A 10642-nucleotide genomic window follows, 5' to 3' on the forward strand; every position below is an offset into this window, starting at 1 on the left:
ATAGGCGGGTTGTACAAGAAAGGAGGAAAGCAGTGTAATCAGGATTTTTAGCAGTGCTGCAGTTTTAAAAACAGAAACTTACGATCTTATATGCTTACAAACAATTGAAAAAAAAAGGCCAACAATAAGGTTTTTTTTCATATTTTTTCGCTCCTAGATACATTCTAGAGTGTTCTGATTTCAGTTTCATTAAAATTTATTTTGAATTTCATAATTCAAATCCGAGCAATTATCCTAACATTCAAAGACTTAACAAATTTTATTTGAAATTCAACTTTGTCATCGAAGAACATCAGCAGCACAATCGTATCTAAAGTTTCCATGTTTTTTTAAAGAAAAAATATCTCTAAAAAATTTAATTTTGTGCCCAAAATATGTTTTTACATAAACTCAATTTAATAATTTTATTTTAAAATTAAAAATTAAGTGAAAATATTCGGACAGAATCACCCTTTAAAAAGGTTGTTGTGTCTATAGGGGAGAGTGGGGATACTTGATCCCTTTTTCTTATTTTCACCATATCTTTTTGGAAAAATTTAGCAACTCGCCGTCTTTGGCATTTTCTGACAGCTTGTAACTTCAAGTTTCTATGCTCCAAAAATTAGAATGATACTTGAACCCGTTGATGAACTAGAAACATTTTCGTGGGAGTAAAAAAATTGCGATTTTTCTGAAGTTAGGGGAGACTTGATCCCCTATTGAAGGAGACTTGATCTTTTATTCAGGAAGCCCTAATCCTTGTATAAAAATCAAACAAAACCCCAAGATAGAATGTTAATTGACTATTTTGGTCATGTTTGTTCTCATTTCACAATTTATAGCAGACATAAGAAGAAAATTCTATAACTTTATCTCAACGCTGAAGACATTGCATACTTAAAGGCGCTATTTTTTTTATAATTTAGAGAAAATTAATTATTTTTGCTCTTTTCTTCAGACAATTGTTTGATAAATATTAGTTTTTGGATAAATATTAGTAATTTCATAATCAGCAATCATAACGATCAATTCAGAAGAAGAATATGCCGTTTGGAAGGGGGATCAATTATACCCAACTCTAGGGGATCAATTGTACCCATAATCAACATTTTAGAAAACTTTTTCTGAAAAAAGTTGAGAGTTTTTCATTGCTTTGAAAATATGGCATTATGAAGTTCATTTTACGCTCGAACGATTGATACATTGGAACAAATATTTTTTTTCATAATTTCCCCATGTAAGGAACATTTTAAAGTGATGAAAAAAGATCTTCAAGTTACGTTTTGTGAAATTTTTCAAACAAAGTTCAATTACTCAAACAATTATTTTGTTAAAAAATTTAAACTGCGAGCATTGTTATTTTGCTCATTTTGCTACATTTTTCTAGAACATTTGATCTTTGTAAGACATTCCAGTTTCGAGATATAGCTAAGGAATCAAGTATCCCCAGGGATCAAGTATCCTCATTCTCCCCTATGTATCGCAAAGACTCGTGAACTACTGAACTGATCGAGGTGAAAATCGGCTTGGAGTAGTTTTCGAAACTTGAAATTGTCCCTCTGAAGTTTTGAGCATCTCATCCTCTTAGAAAGATGGGCCACTAGACCGCTGCAAAAATTGACTTTTTGCTCCCATATGATTTTTCGATGTCTTTTGGGTCACCAAGCCACAGTGTTAAATTTGAGATCATTTGATTGATTACTTATTTAAAGTTATACGTTTCAATTGTGTATGGAAATTATGGCAAAAAATCGACTTTTTGGGACTTGGCCGTTTTTTGGAAAACCCGCCAGAAATGTCGATTTTTAGTAAAAAAATTTTTCGAGCTAACACCAGATCTGGACGTTTCATGAATTTTTAGATCATTTGGCATCAAAATTAAAATTTAGATAGATTTTTCCGATTTTTTTTGGTTACCCCTTTGGTGATTTTTGAAGGTTAGAAAACCAAAACTGGAGACCTCTCCATCCTTCCCGTTTGGAGATAGGGAAAGGGTAGAGGGCTACCGTAAAATTTGTTGCACAATTCTAGAACTAATCAAGCAAATGGAATCAAACTTGACAAAGGTGACTATTTGGGAACGAGAAATTTTTCTATGATTGTTTGGGACTCCCCCCCCCCCCTCTTTGATTGGGATGATAAAACGTGAGGAAGTGGTCTTCCGTAAAATTTAATGCATTGTTCGATAACTGATCATGCAAATGGAAGCAAATTTCACATAGGAAGATATTACGAGTATTTTTCTACGATGTATGAGACCCATCTGGCAGGATGAGAAGAGAGGCGGGGGTCTCTCATACAGTTTTATGCAAACTCAAGAACAAAAGAAACTAAACTTATCATGAGAGCATATTTGAGTACGAGGAATGTTTTTTTATGATTCGACACCCCATTATCTCTCCAATTAGAAGAGGGGAAGGAGGATACAATATTTTTGGATCACTCGAGACCATATATTCAAATTCAATAGAAAAGGGTATTTGAGTGAAATTAGATACAAGACAGATACAAGAAACATTTCCAAGATGATTAATATACAAGAAATATTTCTAAGATTATAGGATAGGAATGCGGAGAGAGGTGTCATACGTTTGTTTTGCTTAACTTGTGAGTTAATCAAATAAATTTAACCAAATTTTACAGGGGTAATGAGGGTATGAAAAATGATACTAAGGTTTTAAAAAAAATTCTTTTCTTCTTCCAGTGTGGGGGGAAAAGAGAGGAGAAGGGGGGTTCCATATGATTTTTTGCCTAAGTTGAGAACTTATCCAGCAAGTGGAAACAAATTTCATGGAAAAAAGTATTTGAGTACGAGGAATGTTTCTAATGTTTTTTTTTTGTTGAGGGGGGACTCCATACAGTGGAGATACTGAGTTGGAGCCCCCTCCCATACAAGTTTTATCGCATAGTTTGAAAAAATGTTCATGCAATAGAAACCATGTCTGATATGAGAGATTTTTCTTAAGATATCAAACCGCTCCTTCTTTCAGAGGAGAAACGGGAAGAAAAAAGGTATGTATAACTCTCAATCAAATTCAGTCATGTATGTGACATGTCACACAAATGTTTTTGTAGTCATTCGTGGATCTCCCCACATTGCATTGTAGGGGAGAGAGACATATAAAACCCAGTTGTTCATATAAGATTTAAAATAATGATTGAAAAACTATTTCAGATCAAGTTAGAAAAAAATAACTTCAAAGAATCTTATCTTCTTTATAATGCAGTTCTAATTTGATGTTACTGCTCATTAGACTGGCCCATAACCAAAAAAAATCCTCAAATTCCACGCGGCACCCCTTAGATTGGTGCCTTTATGTGAAAAAATGACCCTCTGAAAGTTTCAGGTCATTTGGCAGAAGCACGAGCTGGCGCAAAGGACTTGAAATTTGTATGGAGATTTTTGGCAAAATGTATGAAAAATCGACATACTTTCACTCTTTGGGTTCTAAAATATGTTCCCAGTATGCTAGAAAACTAAGTATTTCAGGAATTGTAGTTCAAACAATACAAAAAAGTATATAGAAGATTGTGACGCGATACGAGTTGACTGAGATGAGTTATCCGCAATTGAATGTGTGATTTTTTTTCGCATTTCTTTTATATATTGTGAACGGTGTATGGGCTAATAATCGCATTCACTTGATCGCATCGTCACACAATGCAGCAGTTCATAGCTTTTCAACCTTTCTTTCAAATTTTTGCAAAGATTTTTGTTATAAAATAAGCTACAACTTTGCCGAGGACACAAACTTCCTATCTGTTAATCTCATTGTGTGACAATGCGATCAAGTTAGTACCAATAATCTACCACGATATATCGGTGTTGCGAAAAAATCACACATTCAATTGCGAATAACTCATCGCAGTCAACTCGTATCGCGTCACAATCTTTTACAAACTTGTTTGTCATTGTTTGAACTACAATTCCTGAAATTCTGAGCTTTCTAGCATACTGGAAACATATTTAAGAACACAATGAGTGAAAGTATGTCGATTTTTCATACATTTTGCCGATAATCTCCATACAAATTTCAAGTCCTTTGCGCCAGCTCGTGCTTCTGTCATTTTCACCTAAAAACACCAATCTAGGGGGTGCCGCGTTGAAAAAAAGGTTTTAAAAATCATCCCATACAAATTTGGGCCAGTCTACTGCTCATGTTGTTAAAATGTCGAAAAATAAATTAAAATGAATTATTTTCCACACATTTTATTGATTTTTATAAGATGTAGTAAATCACAGAAATCACAGATGAACAGAAGTTCAGGCTCAAATTGTAATTTTTTTTATACAAGCCAATAAAAATTGACGAGGAGTTTTGAGACAATTTTTGAAGTACCCCATTCTCGAAAGAACTCAATTTTGTTTTTTTCTCAAAAATAAATAAACCAACATCTTAGTTGAATGGACGACTCCATTTTGTTCCAACGTACAAAATATAATAATATGTAATTTATGAATTTGAAATACTTTGTAAATTTATCTGGTTCATTTACCCTTCATTTTATTTACTAAAAAAGCTATTAGTTAGCTTTGTACAAGTCACCGGAACCCACTATTTCATCTAGTTGAGTTAAGAAAAAATAGCTCCACAAAGCAATACCGATTAAAGGCGTCGCAAAACGGTCATTTTCACTTGTCATATCTGTCTCTAAAGTACAAAAATTAGTACTTTATGCAAGTTTGAAACAATCAGCAAAACATCTTTAAGCTAAAAATTTCTATTAGGCAATATCACAAACAGGCCCGTGCGAGGGATCTGTCCATGGAGGGGTCAGTGGTTTTAGAAATTCAAATTTAGCTAGAAATAAGAAAATACCAAAAATACACAATAAATCCGACAAGCCATTAAACAAATATTCAAAATTATATTCCTTTTTCTGAATAAGCAATTTTTATGAATATAAAGATTCAGATATGAGAATCAGTGCCCAGAAATAGAATACAAAAATACAACACCAGATTTCAAAAGAAATAAATTCGAATCCTTAAATGAATTTCAGTTCAAAATCAGAAACTATTATACAAAATTATTATACAAGTTTATTTATATTCATCTTAAATTACATTTCCCTTCTATATTTCTAATTGAGGGGTGAATTGAAAAATTCCACTGTTATATCTTGAATTTGAAACTTCAACTTAAACTTAAACTTAAACTTAATCGTGTTTTGAAATGTTAATTCTTCAGAAAAAATTCATATTGAACGTAAAGAAAAATTTAAAACACATATTTGATGATTGAATTCAATAAAATTTTAAAAAAATATTGAATTAATTTCAAGAGTGTCAGTGATAAAAGTCGAAGATAAAATCATATTTTATGTTTAAATTTTTCCTTTAAAAGATGATTTTTGAATATCATAATAATAACTTGAAATATCAATAATGCAACATGTTTAATTTATCATTGAAAGCACAAAGTGACAAAGCTCAGGTTGAGAAATAAGCGAATTCTTAAATGATCAATAAGATATTGATTGAAATAGAAAAAAGGGATTCCACGTTTTGTTGAAAAGATTGTGAGAGCACTTTATAAGCATTGATATTTAGCGTTAAAGTTGCTACTTTTTTTGATTTTTGGAATTTTTCATAGATGAATTAAAAACCATGATCGATTCAAAAAGATTATTTGAACTAACTAAAATAAGTGAAACGTTCATAAAAACCTCCAAAGATAAAATTAAAAGAAGATTATGTTTTCAGAAATTCAAAGATAAGAACAAACTTTTCAAAAATATTTCAAAAAATAAAAATAGTTTGACTTTAAAATGCGGTCCTTTTATTTGAATATTTCAGAAAGCTATACTATGAAATTTTGAAAATTTATTTGAAAATAATAACAAAATATGTAGATGATAAAGATACGTTTTTGAACACATACAAATTTAGATTCTGATTCTGAATTTGTATATTATACCTACTTTATTAGTTAAGGAAAAATATTTTGATCATGATCATAAACTATCTAGAAAAGTTAAATTCAACAGTTCTTAAACATTGGAAAGATATCACAACACATATTTTTTGTCATTCCTGAAAAAAGTTTATAAAAAGGTTTTATTTTATTTAATCTATTTGTTGAAGTCTGAAAAATGATTCGATTTTTGCTTTTGATATAAATCGAAAATTAATTTTGGGTTGAAACTTCTTCGAAAATCGTTGAAATTACCTTGTGTTACGGAATGGGGAAAAGAGAACGTATAGAAAACTTTTTTGAATTTTTCAAGCTGTAGTCAAAATTACATACTTGATAATTAATTGAAATACTGTTTTTTAAAAATGTGTGTAACGGTTTTAAGTCTTGTCGAAGTGTTGAATTTCCTTTTTGTAAAGTTATTAAAAAAACAAAAGTTGTTAGAAAAAAAACACTAGCTACAAATTTGGATTCAGGGCACCCTATTTAATGAAAATTAGCTCTAAAGTTCTTTGCACCTCAAAAAACTGTGAATTTTGTGGCCTTGTGTAATCAATCAAAACCCTTATGAATGTGAAGTTGAGCATTTAGAAGATCATGTAACCCAAAATAAAATCGAAGCTAAAATTGAGGTTTTGAAGAATATTTAAATTAGACAGAGAATTTGTTATGAAAATTTGAAATTTGTAATAATGGTTGGCTTCAAATTAGCATCAATAAGTATCAATGTGGAAACGTCAGTTTGTGTCCTAAACTGAAATGTCTTAGGCTAGGAGTGATTTCGGACTAAATTATTTAATTTTCTGACCTGTTCATCAAAACTTATTTTAAATCACCTTTTGGGATCAAATAACCCACGGTAAATCCATTTCTGAAATTTTACAAAAAAAAATCTCCTCCCTCCTGCTCCCGGTTCGCACGGCTTTGATCACAAAGTGTTATGAAACTGATTATTTTGTTTAGTTTACATTTTGATAATACTCCCGGTGTGGACATCTGGTGGCTCAATCAAAGAAGTTGTACATCTCAGCTTGTTCATCTGTTAATTTGTTGAGAAAGTTAGAAGCGTCGATCAATCCACATGCTCATTTTCATCATCTTTCCATTTTTTTCACGACCATTTCTTTCCATTTTTATAACTTTCTATCCGTCTATAATAAGGTTGCCAGATTGCCCGGTTTTATCCAGGTTTGCCCGGATATTTAATACAAAATTTGAGAAACGTCCGGTCCGGCCCGGTTGCCCGGTTTTTTTAAAAAACAGCCCGAATTTTTTCACTTTCATTGCCAAATAAAACAAATCAAAAATATTGTGTTGCACTTTTTTTTATTTATGAGTCCAAATCGAAATTTTTCTGAGCATTTTTTTAAAATAATTTTGATAATTTTTCTTGAAGCCTATAATATTATATTAAATAAACCGGTGAGTTTAAATGAAATAAATTTTTTTTGAGATTTTTTAATTTGGTTTTTGTTAACTAATTTCTGGGTTTTGAACAATTTGCCCGGATATTGCCCGCATTTTCGGTCGACAATTTCGAATCAATTGCTCGGATTTTGCCAGGTTTTTAAATATAATTGCCAGGATTTATTCGGCCCGGATAGGTGCTGAAAAAATTATGGTAACCTTAGTCTATAAGGTTATATACGGTCCATGGTATTGATGGCTGGTCCTCGAAACTTGATATGGATTTGGCCTCATCAGAGTTGCCAGAATTTTTTCGAAACATTTACTCGCTTTTTATTTCTCGATTATTTTAACTAAACTTTCAACTATCCAATCACTACAAATTACAAGCAATATGTGTGCATATTTCAAATTAATTGCTACCAAAAATATTTCAATGCTTATTTGAGACCCCTCCCTCTTTCCAGTTGAAAGGGGGAGGGGCTCTTTCATATTTTTTTTTACATAACTCAAAAACTAATAAAGCAAATGGAACCAAATTTGGCATGGGAAAGTATTTGGATACAAAAAATATTTCTATGATTATTTGCGACATCTCCCTCTTTCCAGTAGGGAGATATAAAGGGGGGAGGGGGCTCTCTTTTCAATTTTTTACATAATTCAAAAACTAATTAAGCAAATGGAATCAAATTTGGCATGGGCGGATATTTGGGAACGTGACATGTTCTAATGATTGTTTGAGACCCCTTCCTTCTTCCAGTGGGGAAAAGGAAAGAGGGAGGGAAGTTTCACACAATTTTTATTGCATAACTCAAGAACTACAACAGAAAATTGAACCAAATTTGTCATGGAACGATATTTGGGTACGAGAAATGCTTCCATGAATATTTGAAATCCCTCACTCCTTCAAAAAGGTTGATGAAAAGGGGGAGAAGAGTTCTCTCTTACAATTTTCAGTATAACTGGAGAGCTGATCGAGCAAATTGAACCATATTTGGCATGTGAGAGCATTTATATACGAGAAATGTTTCTATTATAAATTGAAGCCCCACCTTTTTTCAGCGGAAAGATATAAAAGGGGAAAGGGGGGCTTCCATACAACTTTTTAACATAACTCGAGAATTAATAGAGCAAATGAAATAAAATATGGCATCAAAAAGTATTTGAGTTCAAAAAATACTTTTATGAATATTAAGTTCTCACCCCTCCATTCAATGGGGAGAACGGAAGGGGGGATGGTACTTCCTTTCAAGTTTATGCATAACTCAAATAAAACCAAATTTGGCATGGGATAGTATTCCACGAGAATTTTTTTAACAATTCCTTTCTTGCAGTGGAGTGATAGAATTGGGAATAAAAGAAGGGAAGAGGAAAGCTTACATTTAACTTTTTTTCTATAAAATCCGAGAAATGGACAAAACTTAACAATGAAAATCATTTTGATATGATTCTATGATTATCTGACGCACCATCCTCCTTTCAGTGAGTAGGTACATAGGAGGAGGGAGGTGAGCCCAATACAATTTAGTTAGCATAAGTTCTCAATTTATGCAAACGAAGCCAACAAATGGAAACAAATATGGTATGGAAAGGTACTTGGTTACGAGATATGTTTCTACGATTGTTATAGACTCTTACGCTTTACAGTGTAGAAAGGAGAAGAATGGAGGGGGTTTTATATAAATTTTGTTGTAAAGCTTAAAACTTATCTACCAATAATGGAATAATATTTGATACAATAGGGTTTTTGAGAACGTAAAATGGGTATGATTATTAAAGATCACGAACTCCATTCAGCAGGAGGGGAAGGAAAGGACAGGGGGGGGGGGGCTCTCTTATCAGTTTTTTTGCATAAATCCAGAACATATCAAGCAAAAACAACCATATTTTATAGGTTGGGTTGTTTGCGTACGATTAATTTGAGACCCTCCTTTTAAGGGCGAAGCTTAAAGAAACAGATTAAAATTATCAGATCTTTAACACAAATTTGCAGATCAAGAATCAGAATATTAGTTTAAGTTATTTTTGTGTTCCAATTCGAAACTCCAGTTGCAGCTCTCATTTTATATCGGTTGCTCATGAATTATGTCATAATTCGATTTAAAATAATGCCAACAAAACAATAAAAATTTGATTAAATTCTGAAAATATCATTCGATTTTGAGAGGTGTAGCAAAGCACACCGGGTCAGCTAGTTTTTACATAAAAACCTGGCAAAATCCGGGCATTCGATTCCAAATAGACGATCAAAAATCCGGGCAATATCCTGGCAAATTTTGTCATTACTCAGAAATACCTCAACAAAAATCAAGTGAAAAATGAAAAAAAAAAAAGATTTTGAACCGTATTTTAGGCTTCCATTAAACCTTTCATGATTATTTTTTTTAAACTTGCTCAAAAAATTTCGTTTTGAAGGTGTTTTTTTTTGTTTAGTTTGCCAAATAAAGTGTATAAATCTGGGCAAAACCCGGGCATTTTTCAATTAAATCCGGGCAACCGGGCCGGGCCGGGCTGTTCTTAAATTTATTATTAAATATCCGGGCAAACCCGGGCAATCTGGCAACCTTATCCTAATATAATGTCATCATCTTGAAATGTTCTTACTATAAAATGATATCACTTTTAAATGGCAATATCGGTGATAAACTTATTGAAAACTTATTTTGAAATTTTAAGCTACAGCTTTAAGAAAATTGGGAAAAAACTTCCCCGCCTAGCCACCCTGCCCGCTGCTGATTGGTGCGCTCTCGACAACCGTCCGGCAACACCATCCGGCACCGGAAAGGACTAAACGTGGCAATATTCGCATCGAAAGTCAGATAAAAAGGATAACACAAAAGCTGCCTGTATGAGGCTAGCAAAAGCGGTGAACAGGAACAAGCATTGAAGAACGAGGGGCCGAGTGGGCGGAAATGCACATCCTCTCCATCAGCCTCAGCATGGGGATACATATTTTCGTATAGTAAAGCTGCTACGGACTGGATCGGATCCATCCGGCGGCAAGCAAAAGGAATGAGAAAATATCAACCCAACCGAAAACCATTGAGCCTGAACCTGAACCTATCCACAATACGACATACATGCATACACACATCCATAGCTACGTAGACGACAACGTTCAGTTTTTGGGGACACCGAACCTCGAAAACCTCGAAAACTGGAATAATGTGTCAGACACGTGGAATGCCACGCTGAGGGTGGGCGGTTTTCGGTGGCGGATTGTTGTGGTGGTGATGGGATAGTGTAGGTGGGGTTGCATATCGGTCTATTCGATGGTGTTTCCATACACCGTTTCCCTTGGTACCATACGGTTGCTGGCATCGTTCTTTCGATTGGGA

Source organism: Uranotaenia lowii, chromosome 2 (assembly GCF_029784155.1).
Source record: "Uranotaenia lowii strain MFRU-FL chromosome 2, ASM2978415v1, whole genome shotgun sequence".
In the NCBI taxonomy this organism is placed as follows: domain Eukaryota; kingdom Metazoa; phylum Arthropoda; class Insecta; order Diptera; family Culicidae; genus Uranotaenia; species Uranotaenia lowii.